This window comes from Leucopleurus acutus (genome assembly GCF_964270905.1).
Source record: "Leucopleurus acutus genome assembly, chromosome: 17".
Lineage (NCBI taxonomy): Eukaryota > Metazoa > Chordata > Mammalia > Artiodactyla > Delphinidae > Leucopleurus > Leucopleurus acutus.
In genome coordinates, this window is record NC_139159.1 from 73,664,076 (window position 1) to 73,684,745 (window position 20,670).

General features: G+C 52.0%; 1 protein-coding gene across 2 annotated transcripts in view; it reads right to left on the reverse strand.

Moving 5' to 3' along the window:
• The window catches only part of CYRIB (CYFIP related Rac1 interactor B), a 153,887-nt gene extending 140,751 nt beyond the window's left edge, over positions 1 to 13,136 (reverse strand). For both annotated transcript variants that reach the window (XM_082858609.1, XM_082858612.1), the window contains exon 1: positions 12,999 to 13,136. The gene's annotated coding sequence lies outside the window, so the exon portion shown is untranslated. The remainder of the gene's footprint in view (positions 1 to 12,998) is intronic.
• Between the last annotated feature and the right edge of the window lie 7,534 nt (positions 13,137 to 20,670).

Sequence of the window (20,670 nt, forward strand, 5' to 3'; positions counted from 1 at the left end):
CATGATGCCCCCTCCACAGAGAAGCGAAGGGACGTGAAGCAACTGGCAGGGCTGGGCACCCACGGCAGAGGCAAGGCCTTGTGTCCAGCAGCGGCTCTCCCGAGCCTCCGCCCTCTCGGGAGCAGATGAAACCCACACCCTCAGGTAACAAAAACCTTGGAGTTTTCAGGGGCTTCAGCCTCGCCCAAGGATGAAAGCTTTTACTAAACCCGCCTAACACCTGATGGGTTGCCCGCTAGGACTTGCTGAGCTGACCTGCATCTCCTGGCAGAGTGCAGGTGAGGATTAAATGAGATGATGGGCCCAGGCAGAAACTTAGCCCACCGTGTGTTCTGGTCCTGACCCTGGAAACTGCGAAGATGAGGGAGGGGAGTGACTCAGCTCTGTGGCCCAGGGCTCAGCTCAGCAAGTAGCTTCAGTCATTCGGCCAGAGCAGCACAACTGCCTGATTTACCTGTCACTTCCTCTGGAAGGTGCTTGGGAGCAGAGGGCCCAGATGCCGGGCCCAACAGAGAACAGAGGAGGAAGAGAATGGAAAAAACAAGGACTTTGTCGGACACTCAATAAATGGCTCTTTGGAAATGATGCTAAAACGTGTCCCCGTTTCCTATGTGATCACAGAAACACATACACAAAAAATATGAATCTTTGGGTTTGAAGTGAATATTTCTTTATACCTTTTTTAAAATTTATTTTTGGCTGCATTGGGTCTTCGTTGCTACACACGGGCTTTCTCTAGTTGCAGAGAGCGGGGGCTACTCTTTGTTGCAGTGCATGGGCTTCTCATTGCAGTGGCTTCTCTTGTTGCGGAGCGCGGGCTCTAGGCACGTAGTCTTCAGTAGTTGTGGCTCGCGGGCTCTAGAGCACAGGCTCAGTAGTTGTGGCGCATGGGCTTAGTTGCTCCACAGCATGTGGGATCTTCCCGGACCAGGGCTCAAACCCGTGTCCCCTGCACTGGCAGGCATATTCTTAACCACTGCGCCACCGGGGAAGTCCTTGAAGTGAACATTTTAAAACACTCCCATTTCAATTTTCCACCCAAAGCAGAAAATTAATTCATACGCTTCTTCCTCAAACCCACCTTTGGCACCTAGTTCCCAGGTACCTTTTCTGTGCCTCCCTTAAAAAAATGGCTGAGGAGTTATTTGAATCAGAACTGCTCCAAAATGAAGGCAAAGATGACAGGTGAGCTACAGAACTTGAAAGAAAATGGCATTTTACACACAACAGAGACTGTCTGGAAATTCACTATCCCCGTAACTGGCTGTAGCTCACCTCGGTGCCTTCACCTGCTTGTGGACATAAGGTCACATCTCTTCCACTCAGAACACACCAGGGCAGCTTCTCCTCCATCGGAACCAGAGTTCACTCTGCTTGCCATTTACAAAGACAATGCCACCCAAACAGAAAACAACCTTGCTATTGTTCACTGGTAGTTGACCCTCACCTTACCCTTCCCAGAAAATGATTTCCATGTGACCTGAGGAGAGTTCCTGGGATTGTGGTGTCTCTAGACACGGTGAGTCTAGAAAAGTCCCATGACCTCCTCTGACCCCCACCCCCACCCCTGGGTTACCTCACTGATTATTTTACTACTATTAAATGGCAACAATAATATCTTCTGCCTGGGTCTAGGGTGTCTGATCCAGGGTGGCTGTTATATTCAAGAACTACCAGCTGTTCTTTTTCCAGTTGTCTTATATCCCTGTTAACAGGCCTGTTAGCACTGGAACCTCAGGAATGCCCGGGACTAAGCTTCAGGAGTTGGTCTGTTTTGTTATGCGTCGTGTAGGAAGGGATCTCCACTTTGGTTTTCTTGCTTTCCCTGGAAACAGCAGAGTTCTCAGTTTCTTAGAAGAAGAGACAGAAAAGAGGTTTTCTTCCCATAAAAGTAACATAGCCACCACATTACAGAAAATGCGTCAAAGAGAGAAAGGAAAAGAAATTCGTCCAGATTCTTATCTGCCTTCCACTACCTCTGACACCATTTTGGAGTGTATTTCCTTCCAGTCTTTTTTCCTATATATGACTGCTTTGCTCAGTTTCGCCCAGCCTCCCTGGGCCTTCACCTTGAGTGGCTACAGCAGAACTGATTCAGGTCTTTGGTTACGGTCAGACGCTTAGGTTATTTCCAACTTATTTTGTTATTGTCAAAAAAGCTGAGTTGAAGATCTCTGTGCAACATTTTGTCTAGATTTTTTATTGTTTCCTTATGACAGCTTCCCAGAAGTGGGGTCACTGGGTCAAAGGTTACAAAGATCTTCATGGCTCTTGATATAAATTGCCATGATTGCCCAGAAGGGTTGATCAAGGACCCAGCTGGCCACCAGCAAGAAGATACAGGTGCCTTCCGAGGATGACACGGTTCACAGCAATCCTGGGGGGAGGATGGGGCACCGGATGGGTTTTCTCTTGAGTGAGCTCTTAGAGAACATTCCAGTCTCTGCACTTCAGCAGGTGCATCTCAGGTGCTCTTCAATCCCTGCTGTTGAGTGGCAGCTCCATAATGCGTAGGAGAATAAGCTCCAAGGTGGAATCAAATACTCCCTCCTGCCCCACTTAACACGATCAGGAACAAAAGATCAGGTTCCTTTTCTTTGGGTTTTAAATGTCCAAGGTCTTGAGACAAAGATCGGGTTAGCTGGAGAGAAGCATTTTCCAATCACATTCTCAGCCATGATCATGGGGGAGGGGGTCCCTGGGGGAATGGGTGGGGGACATTCAAAAGGTCACAGCTCACCTATTCCTCATTTACTGCCGAGAGGGAGAGGGCCAGGGTGAAGTCAGAAGTATGCAAATTCGTTTTTCTACACTTCCTCTGCATTTCACCACTGAAACTTTGAGAAACACCGCTTGGGGAAACAGTTCCACTGCGGGTGTTGGGGTCGGGGGAGGAAGGCCTCAGGGAGCTGGGGTCCTCTCTAAAGGCTGGAGTCCCCCATGGGCCCAGGAGGCCCTTTCAGATCAACTCCAGAATGGGGCATTCAACCACAGGCGTGAGGTTGTGATCAGAGACTGCTTTCATTCAAAAAACGGAGTCGGGCCTCACTAGGCCAGGAGAGGCTGTGTCCTTCCAGTCTACTAGGTCTCCCACACTGGAGCTGGACCCTCCAAAAGTCTCCAAAGTTAATCACACTCAAGCAGAAGAGACCCCTGAAATAACTGTACATACACGTGTAATATATGGCACGCCACCAGGTCAGGACAACTACATGTTCTCAAGATGTCCTCAATGTATCACAACATATAATGGAACTATCTCACGCTCATTTAACTTAGCTGTATTCAGCTATACTCAAAGGGCCAAATGCTTTTTTTTTTAATTTAAATAATAAAAGTGTACTTTGTCTCTTGTATTTAATTGAATTTCTTTTTTGGATATCGTACATTGTCCTTTATCGTATACTGTACGCTACTGTTTGTGCTATACATTTACGCACACGTGTTACTGCACAGCATCACATACACAAAATCACGTGTGCACAAACGATCCTTCAGGGGCAAATCAGGAGACTGTCTGAATCGTTTTCACCATATGCAGTTCTGCCTGCTGAGCTGACTTCCGGACTTCACGATTGAGATGTGTCCCCTGTGTAAGGTTTCTTCTCCTTTGGTGCTTTTAGGTCTTGAGGGATGTGTCTCTCTGTCAGGAACTAGCAGAAAATCAGTTTCGGATTAGAACAGGAAACCAGACCTCCAAGGCTGGTGAGTGCTGGGGAGGCCACCATGGCTCGGCAACCCGCCTGCCACGGACAGGCTGTCTGGTCACGAGAACTCCTCGCTGGGCCACGAGCTGGCCGTGTGGTCCTTAGTAGGGCTTTCACCTCCTTGGTCTGATCATTCTTTCAGTGAATGACCTAGATGACTTTCAAGTTCCTGCGTGACTCTGGGCAACTCACATCACCTCTCTGGGCTTCCATGGGCTGTGTGAACAGGTTCCAACCTTGGATGAGAATCAGAGCTTCCCAAGCGGGATTCCTAGACGAGATTACACTGTGTTGAGATACTGACCTCCTCAGCACTTTGGGTGGGTGGCCCCAGGGTCAGTCATCTCCAGCCGAGAGATGCTTCCTCTTTTACTGCCCATTCCCCAACCCACACCTTATAAATTCTGTTTCCTGAGTGGGCTGTGGCCTGAAAAAGGCTGAGAAGGATGGGACTAGGTGATCTTCAATGTCCTTTCCATCTTATACCAACTGCCCCACCCTCAGCAGTTAGAAGCAGGTGGTACACAGGTAAAAGATTATGCTACGTGGGGCTCCTCTAACTGGGTGACAGGGACCAATGCGTCAGAATCATTTGAGTGCTTGTTAAAAATGTGGATTCTTGACCCTCCCACCCTGGAAGCTTAAACATACGCAAGTTATGGTCAGATAAAAGAAATACTGGGCAAGAGGAAACCCACACCTAGAATATTCTGGTAAATTCACACACTGAAAATGGATGGGGGAAACACTACAAGCCCAGCGATTCATCCTGTATCCACCTTATTTTCTCAAGTCTACAGTGACCAATGCCCAAACACTGGGATTTTCCTGCCCAATTCAACCATCCACCCCAAAGCATGAACCCAGAGCACACTTCCTCCCCCCAAACCTTTGCCTTCTTGGGGGAGCATGCAGACAGAGTAATGCAGACGATGCATGTGCTACACGTCCCAACACCAAACACATCAAGAGGTGTATTAATAGCAGCAGTTTCACACGGAATTTACCAAAAACCTCACCCCTCAAATTAGCCCAAGTAATCTACTTACAAGAGTCATTTATAAATTCGGAACTTCCTGGGCTGACAAGTTCACAGTAGGTGGCTCTCGGCAGTGATGGTTGCCAAGGCGCCTATCATAATGAGATGCCCACTTAGAAAACCACCACCGTCTTCTAGCAACATCTAGCATCGTCCAGCAGCAGCCGTGTCTGCTCCTTGGTAGACAGCTCTCTTCAGAGATTTTTCGAGTTATGTGTGAAGTACACTCAGAAGAGGTAGTATAAACAATAGGTAGGTGTCGAAGCTGGTGTAGCACTTTGCATTCCAGCTCTGCTTTTTATTAGCCTCTAAGTGTTCTCTGTTTCCTCATCTGTAAGGTGGGGATAATATAACTTGCCTCACAGAGTTACTGTGAGGTAAGAAATACCATCTGCAAAGTACACATTGTCCATGCCCGATAAGGGAAAGTTATTACTATAATAAGGTAGACGAAAGAACCCCAAAAAACCCAAAATCACAAAAACCCACAATGTGACATTTACAGGAGGCTTGTTATTAGGGAGGCCTTTGGCTGGGTCATAAATGCGACACAAAGTGTCAGATACGCTGTCTCGCTCCCCAACTCCCGCTGCCCTGCCCCCATCCCCTTCCATCACCCTGCCGCCCTGTCCTCTGGTGCCCGGTGACTCTCCCTACTGCCCTATCTCCAAACCTAGCTAGAGCACTTTTCCAATTCCTGAGGGACAGGATAGGCTTGGAGGGACTGGGCTTGGGTGAGCCCAAGGAAACAAATCCAAATTCTTCCTTCTTAAGCTGCTCAGGCCCTTAGGGACTTGTGTGGGGTGTCAGGGGTCACATAGTATTTATTCCCCCCAAGGACCCATCAGCGGGCCCAGCACGTAGTAGGTACTCACTCAGCGTCTGTGGCTGAAGAGCAGGACGGACCTGCTCTCTCCACAATGCACTGAACACTTGATGGCTACGAAAGCGTGTTTGGAAAGGACCGTGAAATACCCCTCAGCTTTCGTCTGCAGCCTGCGGGATCTGAACGCCCGCACTGGCCGGCCTCCAATGCCTCCAGAGCTTGGGGCGCTACACAAAACCAGAGCTCAGGGGAGCAGAGCAGACATTTTAGGGTTTCACTGGCTGAGTTTCACTTCCTGGCTGCTTTCTGTATTGTACTTCACCTCTGGTTTTGAGCAAAGCTGGGGCCAGGCCAGCACACAAACTGGCAGTAAAGGCCTCCCCTCCCCTGGGACTCCTCCCAGAGTCCCAGACCCTGAGGCTGAGGAGACAGGGGCCTCGAAGTACTGAGCACCTGTGAGAGGCCAGGCCCTACGCCAGGCCGACTGCACCGGTTTCCAACTTCAGAGCCGCAACGAGCTGCAAAACAGGCACTGGGATGCCGGGGGAGGTTAGGCAAGCTGCAGAAGACTCCAGTTAGGGAGTCATGTGTGAACCAGGAGGTCCCAGGTCCTAAGTTCCACGCTTCTTCTCCCTTTCAAAGGAGAACCCCAGGGGGGCCAACCCCAGCGTTCAGTTTTGCATAAAAGCACTGCAGCAATTTGCAATGACCTTACAGACATACCTACCCTCCCTTCAAATCCATATCCCGTGTCACTGCCAGAAGGATACAGCCCTGGCCTGAAATCAGCACTGGACAAATCCGTCCCCACCCAGCAGTGACTATGTCTTCGTGGGGAGGGGGTGTCTTTTTGTTTTTGTTTTTTTTGTGGTACGCGGGCCTCTCACTGCTGTGGCCTCTCCCGTTGCGGAGCACAGGCTCCGGACGCGCAGGCTCGGCGGCCATGTCTCACGGGCCCAGCGGCTCCGCGGCATGTGGGATCTTCCCGGACCGGGGCACAAACCCGCGTCCCCTGCATCGGCAGGCGGACTCTCAACCACTGCGCCACCAGGGAAGCCCGGGGGGTGTCTTTTTGGAGTGTTTCTACAAAGGGGCTAGGTTAGCAACTAGAGCACACATTACCTCATTCAGTCCTCCAGGCAATCCAGAGAGGCAGGTGTTATTAGCCCAGCTCTGGCCGAGATGGTTCTGGCTCAGCAAGGCCCTGCGATTCGCCCAAGGTTACACAGCTACTGAGTGGTAGCGCCAGGACGCCTCCGGCTCCGCAGTCTGACAGTGTCTGCTGAGTGGGCACTGGGGTAACACTCCACAGAGCCCCCAGCCGCCGGACACAGCCGGTCCCAGGAGACTCCACGAAGCGACTGAGTCAAGGATGGAGCTGTTCTTCCTCCTGCTGCCCAGGCCTCTTCCCATCCTCAGCCCCTCCACACGGCTGCACCGCTGCCCTCCCCCGCTCACGTGAGGGTGCTGACTGGGGTAAGGGAGAGGAGGCCAGGAGCCTGGCGGGGTGCACGGCTTCAAAGCCATCACTTGTCCCACGTCAGGCCTTCTTGTTCACTGTGGGTTTAAGGGCTCGGTCCCCTGCCAAAGGAAGGTCAGGGGCAGAGGTACCTTCTGCGCTGGGGACGTCCAGCCCCCAGCATCTCCTTGGCCTCAGAGCCTTGCACTAAGGCGGCCCCGAGGCGCTCGCAGAAAGACACTCTGGAGCCGTGTGATAAGCTCGGTTTGGGAGCCAGAAGACCTGGGTTCCGGTCCTGACTTTGCCTCTTGGGCAAAATGTTTCCCCCTCTGGATCCCAGTTCCCTCATCTGTTCAATTAAGAGTACGGGACGGGGCTTCCCTGGTGGCACAGTGGTTGGGAGTCCACCTGCCGATGCAGGGGACATGGGTTCGTGCCCCAGTCCGGGAGGATCCCACATGCCACAGAGTGGCTGGGCCCGTGAGCCATGGCTGCTGAGCCTGCGCGTCCGGAGCCTGTGCTCCGCAACGGGAGAGGCCACAGCAGTGAGAGGCCCGCGTACCACAAAAAAAAAAAAAAGAGTACGGGACGCCTGAAGCCTGAAACTCTGAGCAAGAGGCTCCTGTTCAGTTCTTCCAGCCCTTACCACGGTGAAGGCCTGGCACACTCCCCCTGCTTCCCTCCCTTCCCTCCCTCTCCCACCCCACCTGGACTGCCCAGAGCACCCGGGCCCTGCTGGGCTATGGAGCACCTCTGGGTGGGTGCAGGGAGCTCTTCTCCACTCTCCCTTCAGTCCCCACCATCTTCGTACCGTGTGATTTGGGGCATGTCTGTCTCCTCTGCTAACTAAGCCATCGGCTCCCAGAAGCCTCCGGGACTATATTCTGATCCACATCCTCAGTGCCAGCTGGGGTCCCAAATGAATGAGGCAGGTGGGGACCTCCAAGCTCTCCCTACTCAAAGTGTGGTCCACAACCCAGAGCATCACATGGGGAGGTGTTAGAAATGCAGGCCTTCCGCCCACCCCAGCCTGTGACTCAGAATCTGCAAGGGAATCCCCAAGGGATCCGGGGGCACACGCCAGTTTGGGAAGTGTTGCAAGGTGTCCCCTGGTTCTGACATGCCCTATCCCACATCCCTCGATTTGACCACCCAGCTGCCTCTCGACTTGTGGGCCTCAGTAGGGCTCACTAAAATGTAGCCTGTCATTAAGCAAAAAACATTCACCTTAGGAACCTTCTAGAAGCCTGCCACTGACTCTCAGATTCTAGAAGCAGCATCTGAAATGTACAGCCCCCCCAGGGGGACTCCTGGCATGTGTGACCCACTGGCTCTCTGAGTCTCAAGGAAGCCCAGGCAGCTTCAAAATGTTCAGGGCTCTCCCCCTCAGTCCTGTGGCTCTGACTACCCTCGTGTTCCCCATCCATCAGCCCCCATAAATGGATGACTGCCAACAGCCAACAGCAGAGACAAACAGACCCGCAGGCCACCTGCCCCTTGCGGGCCCTGCGTCCACTACTCTTGACGTTTATTCAACTTGGAAGGGAAAGGAACCCTTCCAAAACATGCTTTCAGTTTTTTTTTTTAATAAACCCTGCGATTCCTCTAATGGCTTCAGATTATCTTAAATATTTATAAAAATCATTCTCAGCATCACTTCTTTAAACAAATCTCCTCGTCAACTTCGATTATTTATGTATTTATGAACATGATGTCTCCTTCCCTCAGAGCAGATGGCAGCTAGTAAGTCTCTGGAAAGGAGAGGGAAAAAAATCAACGGGACAAAACGTAAACTCAGTGACTCCCCAGTTTACTCTCCTTGACAAGCTCTGGTACAAGGATCTCTCCATTCACAGTGGAAGCACCATACTGCGGCCAGTCAACAAGTGGTTTGGAAAAGCATGGAGACTTGAACTTGAATCTAGGATGAAGCTGTCACCCAAGGGCTTGATCCGCAGTGGGAACTGGAGCCCCGTTAACGGAGGGACAGGACGATGGGACTGGGGCCAGGACAGAAAGAGCCCAGGGGTGGCAGGAAAGTAACTGACATTTGCTGGGCACCGTCTATGTGCCATACACTGTGCTGGGAGGCTACCCAGACCACCTCTGTGTTGACCTTCACAACAGCCTTTCCAGGCAGCAAACATTATTCTTCATTTGAAAGATGAAGAAGGCCCAGAGAGAGGAAGCCACGGAGCTCGTAGGCAGCACAACCAGGATGGAAACCCAGACAGTCTGGCCCCCAGACCCACACCCATGCTGCCTCTGAAGCCAAAAAGGATGAGAGGAAAATACAGATGCTGTTAACCTCATGCATCCTTGGCTACAATGCTATTATCTTCCCTTCAACCTGGTGAGGCCAATCACCCCTTTTAAGACCATCAAAGGCTTAACTCCCAAAGTTCTACCCACGCAACAGAACTCTGTCTATTTGACAATCTGGGGGGATCAAGTCTTGGGTGATATCTGGAAGGAGTGGATACGAAGTTTATGAGAAGATATGAAATGAGTGTCACAGGCACATAAAGAGCTCACTTTATGAGAGAGAGGAAAAAAGACCTTTTACCCTCAGGGATGGATGAAAAACAGGATCATCATGATTCTTTCTTCATCAGGCCTTTATCAAGTGTCCCAGACAGGGAAGGAGAAAAAGAATAAAATCAACCCTTCCCCCCACCCTTCCTCAATTTACTTCTCTCCAGAAGCTCCAATTCAAGTTAAAAAAGGGACATGGGGCTTCCCTGGTGGCGCAGTGGTTGAGAGTCCGCCTGTCGATGCAGGGGACACGGGTTCGTGCCCCGGTCCGGGAAGATCCCACATGCCGCAGAGCGGCTGGGCCCATGCGCCATGGCTGCTGAGCCTGCGCGTCCGGAGCCTGTGCTCCGCAACAGGAGAGGCCACAACGGTGAGAGGCCCGCGTACCGCAAAAAAAAAAAAAAAAAATGGGACATGGCTCTGGCCTTTGAGACGCTTATGCTCTCTCTAGTTGAGGACACAGGGATCACTACTGCTGCTGCTGTTGATAATAATAAACATTGACGATTATGGCCATTTAACGGGGGCCTGTGCTGAGAGCATCACTCACATGACCGCAATGAGCAAAACCATCCCCCCGACAGATCGTCCCATTTTACAGATGAGAACACTGAGGCTCTGAGAGGTGAAGGAACTTTGTGACATGCACACAGGCAGTAAGAGGGGCAGTGAGGTGTGAATGTGGATCCTGCCCTCATGTTCAGGAGTCCTGTGAACTGGATGGAATGGGGCAGGGATGATTTTGCCCATTTATACATGAGGAAAAGAAAGTTCTAAGAAGGCCATGACCTCTCTAAGGCTTCAGGCCAGGGCATAGCTAAAGTGGACTGATTTTAAATCTGATGTTTCACTGACACAACACTATGGCCACAATGCTTGCTGGAAGATGGTTTCTCTGGAGAGAGAGAAACCGCTTTGGTGGCCAAGTCCCAGACCTCCAAAGCCACAGGACAGTGGTCTCTTCCATCAGGGAGATGATGGGCCTAAGGCCACAACCTCCTGGCACTGGTGCCCCTCAGGAGTCCCTCCCGTCATGGGCTCTGGGTGCTGAAGCAGGAACTGACAGAGACTGGGATTCCACAATGGGGAACCAAGACACACTTGGGAGGAATGGCCAGAGAACAAGTGCAAAAGGTCACCTACAGGCCAGTGCGCTGACCTTGAGGTAGAGACAGACTGTACCTCCACAAAGAGCAAACCATCCCTCTTTTGTTCATTCTGTCAAAAAAAAAAAAGCATGTACTGAGTATCCAGCATATGCCAGACAGCCTGCCAGGTGCCAGGGGAAACACAAAGGCCCTTCAGAAGGGAGCACAGTGCACCGGGAAGCGGGAGAGCTCTGCAGTAGGAAGTCTAGAGGAAGGACCTTGAATCTGCTGCTTAATTGGCTGAGGGTCTTGGGCCAAGTCCTGCACTTTCTCTAAGTCGCAAGATGAGAATAAAATCTCTACTTCATAGGTAACTATGGCCACTCTATGCCTTAAAAATGAATCTGCGCATATGCTGAAACCGCAGCCGGCCACACAGAGGTGCCTGCTTCTGCCTCTTAAAATGATAGCAGCACTCAGGCTCATCTCTTGCCCTCCAGCTGTGAGAGAAAAAAACCAAAAAAAAAGCACAGCTAAGGATCCTCAGAGAAGTGCACACAGGCCTTTGAAAGCTGAGAAAGGAGAAAAGGAATGGCTGTCAGAGAAAGCAAAATTACCTGAAAATCTCCCCAAGTGACCTGCAGAAACGCATAGTGAGCCTTTATACGAAGGCCATTTCCAAGTACCCCTGTGGGTGAATCCACCCTGGGCTCCTTCAGCACACACGCTCTGCCCCTCCCCATGCCTAAAGTTTAGCAAGGATCCAGATAACGCAAATTACAACGTGCCTCCCCAGGAAGAAAACTCAAGCCAGCTGACCACTTCTGCACGCCCCACCTAGGAGAAAACCCACCTCTCCCTGGCTTCCTCCTGTTTACAGGAACCCCAATGCCTGGGAAATCAGCCCAGCTGTCAGCCCTGGCAGCCCGCCCCGGCGGCCAGTCATCTGGCGGTGGCAATCAAAATGAGGCTTCCTTTTCATTTCCACTAAATGCAATCTTCCAAGAATAGGAGAGGCTCAAAGTCAGAGTTTAAGCTCCTTTTCATAAGAAGTCAATATTTTCACAAGCTAATCCTCCTTGGGAAGGGGGTGGATTACATATATCCCAGGTGGCAAAATGTGGCTCTCTGGGGACCGTGGAATGGATGTTACAGGGCAAGGAAGCCAAAATGTGGGACCACACCCAGCCACTCACTTCTGAAAATTCACCACCCACCTATTCATTTCACAGGTATCTATGGAGCACCTCCCATGTGCCCCAGGCCCCGCTTCTAGGCGGTGGGGATGCAGAAATTAAAGGTGACTGACAATGACACGTCCAATCACTGCGCCCTCTCCAGGCCAGGAAATACACGCTCCTCTTCTCGAGGCCCAACTCAAAGCAGCCCATTTTAGAGACAGGCGCCTAAGACTCAGAGAGGGCAAGCCATTTGCCCAAGGTCACACAGCTATTAAGTGGCAGAGCAAGGAATTAAACCTAGGTGCAAAGTCCTCGTGACACTCCCCGGCGGGGCCTCCTTCCCACTCAACCCCTCCCCCTCTGGCTCCATTTCTGCGGCAGGGGGAGGATCAAAGACCGCCGCCGGGGGCTCCAGTAAGGGAAGTCCTCGGTTCCTCTTTCCTTCCACCCCCGACACAGGACACACAAGGTTCCATACCCACGGGGTGTGTACACAACCCCAGGGAAGCCGTGCAGGCTGCAGGGGCATCCACTCGTTAACACTGAACTTACATTTTAAAAAAAATGGAAAAAAAATACGACGAAAAGATAAAGGGCAAAGAGGAAGTGCTCTTTAAACAGAGGCGGGTGGTTACCCCACGAGGAAGTCTTGAAGCCAAGGGAGATTCTGTTCACCCCCTCCAGTTCCTCAATTCTAAGAGACTGGCCTTCCAAACCCCCAGTCGAAGTTAGCTGGGGGGTTGGGGGGTGCACGGCGCCCGGGGTCAGACCCTGCGCCCGCACCTGGCTAGCAGGAGGGGTCTGCGGGGGAGCGGCCACGCCGGGCACCCCTCCCTCCGGGCGCAGCCGCGCGCTCCCCACAGCTGGGCGGACCCGGGCGGCGGCCCCTCGGCGTGCGCCCCTCGCGCCCTCCAGCTCCCTCCCCCCCGAGGCGCATCCTCGGGGCGCCCCACGCGCCGGGGACTCCCACCGCTGCGGCGCCCCCTCTCCAACCGCAGGGCGCCCGGCGCGGCCCGGATCGCACTCCCACCTCTCCCTGCACCCATCGCGCGCGCGCGCGCCCCGCACCCCACGCCCTCCCCAGTGGCAGATCTGCTCCCAGGGCGCGCGCAAGCGAGCCGGGCGGCCCGGGCGGCGGCGCCGGAGGAGCCCCGGGCACGTACCTGGCGGCCCGGGCGAGCGGCGAGGGGAGCGCAGCCGCCGGCGTTGGAGCGCAGGAGCCTCGGAGCCTCGGAGCCTCGGGTGCCGCCGCCGTCGCCGCCGCTGCTTCCGGGTTGGCGGGTCTCACGTCACCGCCACAGGTTTGCGAGCGGCCCCCGCCGCGGCGGCCCAGCAGCAGCAGCAGCAGCAGCCCCGGCGACTGCCAGGCGAGAAATAACTATAAAAGGAAGAGACGCATCGAGGAGGAAGAGGAAACGCCGTTTACCTTCGAGAAGCCGCGCCGCCGGCGCTCTCACAAAAGGAGGACGCCCGCCGAAGCCGCCTCCCCCCGCGCCCAGTCCCCGCCGCATCGCGGGGCCCGGCGTCAGCGCGCGCGGCGCCCCGGGACCGCCCCGCGCCGGCCCCCACCCCACAACCCGGGGTACGGGGCGCGGGTGACCTTGGGCAAGTCGCGGCAAGCGGGCGAGCGGCCGCCCGGGGGCGCGCTGGGGGGCTCGGCGCCCTCCCGGTGGCGTAGACGAGGGAACTCCAGCTCTGCGAGGCGCGGGGATGGCCCGAGGGCACAGCCCGTCGGGCCCTCAGCGCCCCCGACCTTCAGGCCGGCCGGGTTCCCGGCCCTGGGTCCGCTTCCCCCTCACCTGTGCGTGGGGAAGGATGCCGATCCCTGCCCCGCCCCCCTGGCGGGGGAGGCGTGGACAGCTTGTGCGTTCAAAACATCCATTCGGCCCTCGACAGATTTTCGCTGAGGGCCTACCAAGTGCCAGGGCCGTCCTAGGTCCCCGATAGGCAGCTGGGAATCCAAACAACATCCCTGCCGCGTGTGGGGGGCGGGGGTGGGGAGCGGGGGTGACAGGCAATAAACAAGCATCCGATGTGTCTGGTGGTGCTAATGCTACAGAAGGAAAGATACCGCGGGGGCGGGGAGGGGGGGTTGGGAGTATCTGTGCTACCCTACGAGGCTCTCCAAGGACTTCCAGCACTGAAATTCCCAGACAAAATGCCCCTCAGTAGAACTCTCGTTTCCGGTATTGTAAGAGACCTCATCTTTCCCCTCGTCTGTAATGGCAAAGAATGCATTTCTCTCCATGTAGCAAGACATGCCTAGGAAATTGAAATGCTTCTTTCCTCCCTCTGCCTTGCTCCCCCAGCCCTCAAAGCCATCCAGCACTGTCTTGAAATTCAGCCAAATTTCTTAGGAATATAGACAATGTTCTTTAAAGTATTTCCTCTGACCTCCAGCAGGACATCAAGAATCACCTCAGAAGCTTCCACTGTCTTTCCACCCTCCACCTCTCCTGGATGTGTTGCCGGGAAAGGGGATGTGGTGACCAGTCACCAAATAATATTGAGTGCTGACTTACCTGATTATGACTTGTTTGTTTCTTTAGCGAGTCCCTTCTAAAGCCCTGTGCTAGGAGCTGGGGGCACTGAGATGGTAGGATTCCAACAGGACTTCCAAGAGGCTCCTAGCCCTGGAGGGAGATGGGGGCCCACATGAATCCGTACCTGCAGGAAAGTAGGACAGATGACAGTGTATAGAGGAGACAGGGGGAAGGGGTGTTTACCCAGCTTGGAAGGGAGGGAGCCAAAGAGAGAACAACAGGAGGAAATCAGAAAGCCCTTCCTAGAAGTTCCGGGAGGCATTAGAAGCACCTGGAAGCTTGCCTGAGCACTGGCGCTCTCACCCCTACAAAAGGGGAACAGATGCCTGCCTCCCTGGCAGTGATGGAGGGTGGCATGGGGAGCGGTGGAACAGCTGGGTCTTGAACTATGAATGTGACGAGAAGCAGAGAAAGGGTTTGGAATCAGACACAGCTGAGCTGAGCTTAGTTTCTTTCTTGGCCGCCTACACAGTGGGATGAAAAATTCTGAACATTTCAGAAATACTCACCAGGTGCCAAACGCTGTCCCCATCTAACTTAATTCTCACAGCAGCCCCAGGGGGCAGGTTCATCGGGCTCAGTGTTTTGCAAGATACTGGAGCTGTCCGGAGGAATTTGCGCAAGGTCAGACTAATTCGATAGTGGTGGAGCTGGGCGTGCACCCAGATTGTCTGGCTCAAAGCCGGGCACTTAGCCACGCTGAGCCTCAGCTCGCTCATCTGTGAAATGGGATTGATCATAACTACTTCATTAGGTGGTGGTATGGGGGGGCAGTTAAATGAAATAGCACATGTGTAGAACCTAGCACATTAACAGGACCCAGGAGAGAGCTATCACCATTGTAGTTATCGTCACAGTAATTGTTAAAGGCACGGGGGCAGGAACTTTCTGGCCCGCGTGGGAACTGCAAACAGCTTGGCGTGATTGTAACCTAGAGTGTAAATGTGGGGAGTCAGGAAGCAGGGAAGGGTAGGTGAGGGCATGGGCAGGGGCTGCATCACACTTCCCCTGCACTCCGCTGAATTCAGAGATGCCGGAGAGGAGAGGTCCAACTCATATGCGTGTGTCTCCGCTCACTGGATACAGGGAGGCTAAGGGGATGATTCTGGCCTTTGACCTTGCCTCATTCAATCAGGTCCTGATAGATCTGACAGACTCAAGCAAATGGAAACCTGGGGATAATGCCTGGGAAAAGCTCCGGCAATTCACCACCGCAGTGACCTGCTCTGTTTCCCTGGGGTATCAGCCCTGACAACAGTAGGTAGAAATCTATGTCTCAGCCTGTTTGGGCTCTTGTAACCAAATATCACAGACTGGGTGGCTTAAACAACAAACGTTTCCTTCTTATGGTTTTAGAGGCTGGGAAGTTCAAGATGAAGGCGCTAGCAGATTTGCCGTCTAGCGAGGGCCTTCTTCCTGGTTCATAGACGGCCCTCGTCACTGTGTCCTCACATGACAGAAGAGGGGAAGGAGCTCTCTGGGGGTCTCTTTTATAAGGACACTAATCCCATTTATGAAGGCTCTGCTCTCATGACCTAATTACTTCCCAAAGGTCCCACCTCCCAATACCATCACATGAGGGATTAGGTTTCAACACAGGAATCTTGGCGGGACAGAAACATGCAGTTCGTAACATCCAGCATGCTGAAAACAGAGCTGATTTTGGAGTCGGGAAGGCCGGCCTACCATTTCCAGTTGTGCAACCTGGGCATGACATTTAACTTCTGACTCCTTTAATTTGCTTGTCTGTAAAATGGGAATAATAACATTCATTCTGTCGTTGAGAAGGCACCACGAGGTAATGAATTTTGAATGCTCTATAAACTGTAACATAGCATATGCACATTTCAGTTTCAGTCTTAGAATCCTGTCCTCCCATGGCACAAGCAGTCCACCCATCTTTCAAGCAAAGTAGCTAGCTCTTTCCAACACATATGCAAAAGCCCCTCAAAACTATGTTTCCCTGCTGAGCATTTGCGTTTTCCCCAAGAGTGAACGCTATTGCGTGTACACGGTAACAGAAGGTAGAAGTCAGCAGACACAGGGACTCCGTTTTTGTCCTGCTGGTTAGTATTTTGCAATCAAGCAGATTCCATTTTCCACTGGGGTAAAAGCAAACTCAGTGACGCTCTACGTACCTGGTCACCTGGGTCCCTTCACCTCCAGCCATTCAGAACCAACAGACTTAAGGGAGGAGACAAAGCCTGAACCCTCTAGGGGCTGCCTTCCTGGAAGGCGGCTTGCAGGTGGCTCAGGCAGCCCCTTCCGGCTGCAGAATCCCGCTCAGAGAGGTGGAGAGAGAGCTCGCCTTTAGGCTGGGACAGGGATCCTAACCTGCCATGCAGAACCAGGGCTAGTGAGTGATGGTTTCCAGGGGCCGGGAGGAGAAGAGAATGGGGGTAACTGCTTAGGGGTTTCCTTTAAGGGTGATGAACATATTCTGAAACTAAATCAAGGTGGTAGTTGTGCAACACAGTGAATGTACTAAATACTACTGAACTGTTCACTTTAAAATGGTTAACTATATATTATACATCAACTGTATCTCAATTAAAAAATAAAATAAAAATTTAAACAGTTAACTATAGGTTATGAGAATTTTACCTGGATTTAAAAAAAAAAAAACAAAAAAAAAAGGATGGAAGGAAAATTTGGCCAGGGGTGGGGGAAGCTAGTGAGCAGGACCTCTAGTATATTTTTGGTATTTCAACATAGCCACAGTAGAGCTGCACAAATGAACCAAAATGTCAGAATCTGGGCAACCAGGCGCTGGAACTCCTTGCAAGCAGCCAGTTTATATAAGGGATCCTTTAACAACTGAAAGTAAAAGCAATTAGCATGAAATAATGCAGTTTGGGTGTTAATATTTTTATTATTATTGTACCTTAATTTGTGCTTCTGAGAAAAGAGAGTGGCATAGTGGGAAAGTCAGGGTCAAGATAGACCCGAATTCAAATCCTGACTTTAGTTCTCATCAGCCTCAGGACCTTGGGGAAAGTATTCAGCCTCTTGTGTTTCCCTGTCATGTAAAATGGGGTGACGATGACACCGACGCCATGGGGTCATTGCGGGGGCCGAGTGTGGAGCACAGGTAGAATTTCACCTGGAAGATACTTAGTATATGGCCGTTGCTGTGGCTCTTACTATATGATATACAGTGTCTTCCGGAGCACGGGGCCACGGAGAAAAGGAACCAGAGTTCTTGGGGGAACTTTAGAAAGCACTGCCTAGACTTTAGAGCCTTGGAACTGCACAAACCAAAGCACACCTGCAAGAGGGATTTCACACGTGCCCGAGCACAGCACGTGGCAGGTGGCGGTGATGTGACTGACGCAGGCGCAGCCGGCTCCGCTCGCTCTCCGCCCCTCCCGGGAATCGATGGACACGCACGGCTTGTCACTGGTCCCTTGCAAAGTGACAATCATCACTAAACGCAAGAGAGCAAAGTGAAAACACTGCCAACTCCCTGGGATCATGTAGTGATGGTGGTGGGAGGGGAAACTAGCCCTTCACACTCTCCGAAGAGCCTAAATCCTGGAGAAAAGCTGGGAGTGATTTTAGAGCCAGTGCTGTTAAACAGTTACTTACAGGGGAATTGCTGTGTAAATGGGTCAACTTTCACTGTGCAGAAAAACTCAATTACGTGGAGGTGTGATCTTGTATCAGTGACATGTTCCATGGGAAATCAAATGGCCCTACGTGAGAAGGCACAGAAATGTCTCCCCTACGATCACACTGAAATAAAACCACTTTCTAAATGAGTCATTTCTCAGAGCATAAAACGTCTCTCTACCCTGGTCCACAAGTATAGGTGTGAGCGTGCACACACACGTGCATACACACCCGAGGCAAGAGGGTGTTTATATGAGTTATTTTTTTAATTATGAAAGTAATACATGGGACTTCCCCGGTGGCACAGTGGTTAAGAATCCGCCTGCCAATGCAGGGGACACGGGTTCGATCCCTCGTCCTGGAAGATCCCAGATGCCGCAGAGCAACTAAGCCCGCGAGCCACAACTACTGAAGCCCGCGCACCTAGAGCCCGTGCTCCGCAACAAGAGAAGCCACCGCCATGAGAAGCCCGTGCACCACAACAAAGCGTAGCCCCCGCTCACCACAACTAGAGAAAGCCTGTGCACAGCAACGAAGACCCAATGCAGCCAAAAATAAATTTAAAAATTAAAAAAAAGAAGTAATACATGTTCACTATAGAAAAATCGAGAGAGGGCTTCCCTGGTGGCGCAGTGGTTGAGAGTCCACCTGCCGATGCAGGGGACGCGGGTTCGTGCCCCGGTCCGCGAAGATCCCACATGCCGCAGAGCAGCTGGGCCCGTGAGCCATGGAGAAAAGTATAAGAAAGCAAGCAAAACTCATCCATAATGTCCTGTCCAGGGTCAGCCATTCTTTCTTAACATTTTGATGTATTATCTCTCAGTCTTTTTAAAATGCATTTTAAAACAGTTGCAATCACACTGTATGCGCAATGTTGAATTCACTTCTTTATTCACTTCTGCGTGAGGTAGTTCATCCCACACAGGTTTAAACAATAAACTGGGAAGCCACTGCTGGCCTGAAACCCACACAGAAGGGAAGGAGCGTGTGAGAGAGCAAAGCACTCCTCCAGTGCCATTTCCTCCAGGACAGACACCATGTCTTGTTCAGCACTGAGGTCCCAGCCCTTAGAATGGTACCCGAAACATTATGACTGCTAAATAAAGGTGCGCTGAATAAAGAATGGATGGGCGAATGGGGGAGAGATACTGATACCTTACCTGACAGGTCCAGCCACTGACACCTGCCCATCTGAGCAACAGGGAATGGTGGGGACTGTAGTGAAGGGGAGCACATCCTCCATCTTAGACATTCACGTTCCAATCTTTACAACACCTCGTGCTCATCAAAAACCAGGCATCTGTTTGCAGTGGGCAACCTCTCAGAGCAGTGTTCGCAAAGCAGGGTCCTTGGAGAATAGTACCAGCATCACCTGGGAACCGATAAGGAAAAGAGTCTCCACCCCATCCCAGCTACCCCCTCAGAAACCTGGGGGTGGGGCCCAGCATCCTGGGGTTTGACAAGCCCTCCAGGCGATTCCAGATTCGCTCATATTTGAGAGCCACGGATCTCGGCCCTGGCATATTAGAATCACCTGGGGAAGCTGTTTACCCTCCAATACCTGAGCCCAGCCCAAGATTCCAATTTAATTGATCTTGGGTGTGCTCAGACTTCAGCATGTTCTCAGAGCTCTTCAGGTGATTTTTTTTTTTCATCGCTGTGGCGGAACACAGGCTCCGGACGCGCAGGCCACCAGGGAAGCCCTTCAGGTGCTTTTAATGTGCAGCCAGGGCTGAGGAGCCTGATCCCGAAGGCAGACAGGCTACAGGTGGCCCTTTTATTCCTCTTGGATTCCTGTGCCTTCCCAGCCACTGTGTTTTCATCATTACTGTGAACACGGTACTGTTATCAAACACACTGATTTTATTTTATTAAGAAATATTTCATGCATACAAAGCGGTGTAGAGATTAACATAACAAACAACCACGTACCCACCATTAGCTCTGTCATATCTTATCATCCGGCCATTGTTATGGGCTGACTGTGTCGCCCCCCAAATTCCTGTGTCCTAACCCCCAGGACCTCAGAATGTGACTGTATGAGGCAATAGGGCCTTTAAAGAGGTCCTACAGTTAAAATGAGGCCATTAGGGTGGGCCCTAATCCACAGTGACTGGCATCCTTATAAGAAGTGAAGATTAGGGCATAGACATGTACAGAGGGAAGGCAGCCATCTACAAGCCAAGGAGCGAGACCTCAGACGGAACCAACCCTGCCAACACCCTGACCTTGGACTTCCAGCCTCTAGAACTGTGAGAAAATAAATTTCTGTTGTTTAAGCCACCCAGTCTATGGTACTTTGTTATGTCAGCCGTGGGAAACAAATACATTCATATTTGCTCAGATTCTCTAAAAAAAAAAACCCAAAAAACATAACAGATAGAACTGGAGCTCCCTCTATTCCGTCCCCTGTTCCTCTCCTTCCTGCTCCAGGGGTAACTTATGTCCTAACTTTAGTCTTTACCTTTCTTACCAGGAGCCAGAACCATATTGTGAATGAGGATTCTGGAGCCAGAACAACTGGGTGGGGAATATTGGTTCTGCCACCTTCTAGCTGTGTGACTTTGACCCAGTAATCACCCTCTCTGGGGCCAAATGGTCCTCGTCTGCAAACTGCAGATATGAATAGTATCACCTCTGCATGTTGTTTGGAGGGTTAAATGAACTACTGTTTACAAAA